General features: G+C 40.1%; 1 long non-coding RNA gene across 1 annotated transcript; it reads left to right on the top strand.

Annotated features, from left to right (window-relative positions):
- The first annotated feature begins 500 nt into the window (after positions 1-500).
- LOC141108012 (uncharacterized) lies at positions 501-2023 on the top strand. The gene is made up of 3 exons (XR_012235995.1): positions 501-614; positions 751-840; positions 935-2023. It is a non-coding gene; the product is annotated as an uncharacterized lncRNA (long non-coding RNA).
- Positions 2024-5909: the final 3886 nt, after the last annotated feature.

The raw sequence follows: 5909 nt of genomic DNA, 5'->3' as shown, positions 1-5909 counted from the left end.
GTGTGTGGGGGGGGTTAATCACAGCTGTTTTTCTCATTTTAGGTTTCCTCTCTCCTGTTTTTTATATAGGTAGATTTTACCAAACTTTTCTTCTTGGACCAGCCTGCTCCTTCCAGCCTTCTTGGACCAGCCTGCTCCTTTCAGCCGCATAGGACCTGCCTGCTCCTTCGAGCCACCTAGGACCAGCCTGCTCCTTCCAGCCGCCTTGGACCAGCCTGCTCCTTCCAGCCGCCTTGGACCAGCCAGCTCCTTCCAGCCGCATAGGACCAGCCTGCTCCTTCCAGCCGCCTAGGACTAGCCTGCTCCTTCCAGCCACCTAGGACCAGCCTGCTCCTTCCAGCCACCTTGGACCAAGTTTTACTGCCCTGGGGAAAGGGTTGCCTGCAAATACCACAGCTACAGATTACGGTAAATACACAACTTCATTTGTGTGTGTGTGGGGTTTTAATCACTTAGCTATTTTCTCATTTTAAGTTTCCTCTCTCCTGTTTTTTTATATAGGTAGATTTTACCAGACTTTCCTTCTTGGACCAGCCTGCTCATTCCAGCCTGCTCCGATCAAGTTACTCCCCTGGGGAAAGGGCTGCCTGCAAATACCACAGCTACAGATTACGGTAAGTACGCTGTTTTATCATTTTAGGTTTCCTCCCTCCTGTTTATTTTTATATAGGTAGATTTTCCTGAACTTGGCTTTTTTTTTTTTCCTTACACTCAGATTAATTTTGTTTTTGACATTTTTTCCTCCCATAGAAATCAACTTATTGAGAAGATAGCCAGCTGTATGGCTCTACAGCCAACACCACCATCACCACCAGATTAGAGAAAATGAGCTACTAAACTGTAAGTGTTTTTGTATTATACTAGCACCACACACATTGTAAGGAAAATGGGCAAGATAGACTACATTATTTCTTTTGTTTTTGTTTTTTTGTAGACCTTCTGATCCACCTGCAGAACTTCACATGTGATGCTTCTCAATGTTAAACTTTCAATAAGCTCCTGTGATCAGTTTTCATAGCTATTAGGTTTTTCTCAGGCAGGCATCTGCAGCACACAAGGCGTTTTTTTATTAGTTCATGGCACATTCTTTTAAGATTTGTTCAAAGAAAGTTTGCACCATGACCTTGTAATACAACACATTTCAGGGCTTGAGTTTGCCGTAGGTTTCACTGTCTGTACTCTGCAGTTCCGCTTTAGACATGATGGAAGAGGCACCACGACCTCGTGCAAAAAACCTCACAAAGTTAGGCTTTGTTCTTTTGTTGCGGCTTGGCTGACAGATGTTGAGTTCAAATTCTGGTTAAGAGCAGATGCTGAATCAAAACAAAATGCAAAGTGTGCGTGGTGCAAAAAAATCTTCAGCATTGGATATGGTGGTGTTCGTGATGTACGCAGTCATTGCACAAGTTCAAAACACAAGGCTATTGCTGCAGCTAGGCAAGCCAGGCATTGTTAGTTTTGCTAAGCAAACACTACCAGATCCAGTAGTGTTGGCTCATAAGAAAAGGACATTCCAAAGTGAACTACAAATGGTAAATTTTATTGCACAAAAAAATTTAGCATTAAGCCTGTTAGATAATCTTACCCATAATGTCACTGACTGGTTTCCAGACACCAAAATCGCAAAATCCATCAATTGTAAGCAAACTAAAGGTTCCATGTTGGTTAAGAATGTCATTGGGAAGTGTCTCAAAGAGGAGTTGTGCAAAAGGCTTACATATTGTCACTTTTCCTTACTGATTGATGAAACTACTGATATATCAACAAGCAAAAAATTAGCTATGGTTGTCATTTATTTTGATGAAGAAGCTGGTAGAACCAAATACCAGTTCTGCCGCCTCCTTGATCTCACTGAAGCAACTGCTGATGCTATTTTTGAGAAAATTAAACAATCTTTTCCCGAAGATGGTATACCCCTAGGAAATGTAATGGCTCTTGGTACAGATGGAGCAAGTGTAATGGTTGGTCCTAGAAACTCTGTACTGTCCTGCTTCAAAGTAGAGCAGCCTTATATTTTTCACATTTATTGTACCTGCCATGTTGCTGCCTTGTGTGCTGCAGATGCCTGTAAAGCCATACCAAAAACTATTGAGCAACTTTGCAGAGACATACATAGCCACTTTGCACATAGTTGTAAACGTTTACAGTTGTATCATGAATTTCAGGAATTTGTAGATGTAGATTCTCTAAAGATTCTACAACTTTGTTCTACCAGGTGGCTTTCAATGCTTGATTGTGTTAACAGCATTCTGAATCAATATGATGCTCTGTTAAGTTATTTTCAGTCAAGTGATGATTCAGATTTCTTGGTAACTGTTGACAGAATAAGCATTAAGCTACAGGATCCTATCACTAAGTGCTACTTTTTGTTTCTTCAAGAAGTTTTGCCAAATTTCACACAGTTCAATAAAATTTTCCAGAGTAATTCACCTATGTTACCTGACTTGTACTTCAAGTATTGCCAACTGCTGAAAAGTCTCATGGGCTACTTTATCAGGCCAGACCTGTTGGTTTCCATTCACCATTATGCACTGATTCGATTTGACCACACTAATAGTGCAAACTTCAAATCGACAGATGGCATTTTTATTGGATACCAAACAAAAGAAAATTTGTCTACAGTAGATGATTTGTCAGCTGTTCATCAGTTCATGGTGCAAGTAACGACATTTTACACAAGAGCTGTAACTGCAATTAAAAAACGAATGCCTATGGGTAACCGAATTATTCAGCTGTTGGCTTTACTAAAACTTTTAAACAGGTCTACTGCAAATTCTGGGGACATTTTAGAACTTGCCAAGCATTTTCCTCAAATTGTTCCCTCATCTGAATTTGACGCACTGCATACTGAATTTATAGAATATCAAGTGACAGATTTTAGTGATCCTGAGACTCACACTTATAATTCTTTTTGGCACATGGTAGGACAAAGCTGCAGTATCGATCCAGACAATCTGAAATTACCTAAATTCCCACATCTGGTTAAATTTGCAAAAAATATGCTTTCCCTTCCCCATGGGACAGCTGAGGTAGAACGTGTGTTCTCTTCTGTAAAGTTAATGAAAACTGATCATAGGAATAAACTTTCCACTCCAATGTTGGAAGGACTGCTGTCAGTAAAGAGTGGCCCAGGAAAGATTACTCAGCACATGATTGAAAAGGTTGACCTCACAATGTATGACCACAAGGTTGAAACTTTATCAAAACGTAAACATAAGCAACTGTTTGTGTCTTCTGCTGCTGGCAAGGACAAAGATGATCTGGTGGTGGTGGTGGAGGAAGATTAATAACTACAGAAAAATTTGATTCCTTTCTGATGTAATTGTACAACACATTTTAGACAGGAATATTCTGTTCTGTTACATTTAAATTATTTTCTCACATGGATTACTGTTGTGAAAATGATGGGGGATAACTGTCTCCACAAAAGCTGTTAAATGTGTCTTTACCAAAAAAAGTAATTTTGCTTCAGTTTTTGAAAGCTGTCCGTCACTGTTAGGAAAGTTTACACGTGTATTGTTGTCAAAGGGACAAAATTACATATTTACTAAATAGCAGTTGTCAGTGGAACTGGAGGTGAAGCCAAACCTTCACATGGGGAAGCCTGTTTCATTGTCCACTGCTGTAAGGTTGAAGTAAATTCTTTCTCACGTTTGTAAAAATGCATTTCTATTTTGCCAGTTATGTTGAAAAGACTGTTTGTTTTTATTGCTGTCTGCGACAGGCTGGATTCACACCTATGCATTTTTAGTGCATTTTGCAGATTTGCACTACAGAATGTGTTCCATAGGAAACCATGGTAAATGGATTGGACTGTAGTGCAAAGCTGCAAACTGCAAAAAGCACTAAAAATGCATAGGTGTGAATCCAGCCTTAGGGGGAGTTATTCTCTATTTTTGTCTTATTTACTTCTATCACCAAAACTTGATTCCAGAACATGAATAGAGGTGAATGTTCAAAATTTTGTGTGACCATATGGTGTATTGAAAAGAATCAACTCTCTTTAAATTCACATTTTGTTGCTTAGTCTTAAATGAAGACAGTCAGTTTTCATTTTATCCAGCTGTATTTACTCATAGCATCCAAGTGAAGGATATAACACCAACATGTCCGAAAATAAAGCAAAAACTGAATCGGTGAGTTGGAAACTTTCACACATACCCTTGTCGGAGTCTAAATGTGCAATGTTAGTAGAGACATATCCTAACAGACCAAAGGCTGAAATTAAATCAAAAAAGGTGTTTCAACAAAATACTGACAAAGGGGTGGTTCCTTTTCCAACTCAGTGCTTCTGTTTGATTTTTTTTTTTTGGTGACATGTTGGTGTTTTTGGCTGACATGTTCTAAGAGGGGCTCCCCACTGACAACTAATGTAAGGATGTTATTGGGGCTCCCCATTGACAAGTTCAACCAGTGTACGGGGGATGGTACTGGGGTTTTCCCACTGACAGCCAATGTAAGGGGATGTTACTGGTGTTTTCCCACTGACAGCCAATGTAAGGGGATGTTACTGGGGTTTTCCCACTGACAGCCAATGAAAGGGGATGTTACTGGGGTTTTCACACTGACAGCCAATGTAAGGGGATGTTACTGGGGTTTTCACACTGACAGCCAATGTAAGGAGATGTTACTGGGATTTTCCCACTGACAGCCAATGTAAGGGGATGTTACTGGGGTTTTCCCACTGATAGCCAATGTAAGGGGATGTTACTGGGGTTTTCCCACTGACAGCCAATGTAAGGGGAAGTTACTGGGGTTTTCCCACTGACAGCCAATGTAAGGGGAAGTTACTGGGGTTTTCCCACTGACAGCCAATGTAAGGGGATGTTACTGGGGTTTTCCCACTGACAGCCAATGTAAGGGGATGTTACTGAGGTTTCACAACTAACAGCCAATGTAGGGATGTTACTGGGGTTTTCCCACTGACAGCCAATGTAAGAGGGGATGGTACTGGGGGAAGACTTAACGTAAGAGGAAACTTTAATGTAAGGGATGAGTGGGGACTATAATATAAGGAGGACGCATACAGGGACAATGATGTGAGTACTTTGATGCAAGGATGGATTGGATGCTGATGTAAGTGGGATTTTTTTTTTTTTTTCACTTGGATGTTAAGTTGCACTGAGTAAATGCAGCTGGCTAAAACTGCATTGGTCTTCATCTCAGGCTTTTTTTTTTTTTTTAAAGGGGTGGTGATTCTTTTCTATACCCACTGCAGGTGACAAAAATATGGGTTATATTAACCCGCTCTAACGCTCTTACAAATTCAAAAATAAAAGAATATTTTATCTTGAAATCTCCTCTATATTACATTGGTTGTTTGTTGTATTTGTTTGCAGCATAAATACTAAAATTTGCATTAAAAATAGAATTTTTGTACGTTTTGGAAATGCCAGTAAAAATTTGGTTTTGTCAGTAAAATTTGGGTGTTGTGTAAGTGAATTTTATTCTGGTAGGTTGGCAACACTGATATACAGTGGTGCCAGGTTAGCTGATATACAGTAGTGCCAGGCTAGGTGATATACAGTAGTGCCGGGTTAGTTGATATACAGTAGTGCCAGGTTAGGTGGTATACAGTAGTGCCGGATTAGCTGATATATAGTAGTGCCAGGTTAGCTGATATACTGTATAGTAGTGCCAGGCTAGGTGATATATTGTAGTGCCAGGTTAGCTGATATACAGCAGTGCCAGGTTAGGTGATATACAGTAGTGCCGGTTTAGGTGATATACAGTAGTGCCAGTTTAGGTGATAAACAGCAGTGCCAGTTTAGCTGATATACAGTGATGCCGGGTTAGCTGATATAAAGTAGTGCCAGGCTAGGTGATATACAGCAATGCCAGGTTAGGTGATATACAGTAGTGCCAGGTTAGCTGATATACAGTATTGTCAGGCAAGGTGATATACAGTA

Source organism: Aquarana catesbeiana, linkage group LG09 (genome assembly GCF_042186555.1).
Source record: "Aquarana catesbeiana isolate 2022-GZ linkage group LG09, ASM4218655v1, whole genome shotgun sequence".
In the NCBI taxonomy this organism is placed as follows: Eukaryota; Metazoa; Chordata; class Amphibia; order Anura; family Ranidae; genus Aquarana; species Aquarana catesbeiana.
Note: the sequence above shows the minus strand (reverse complement) of the source record. Positions and strands in the feature narration are given on the sequence as shown.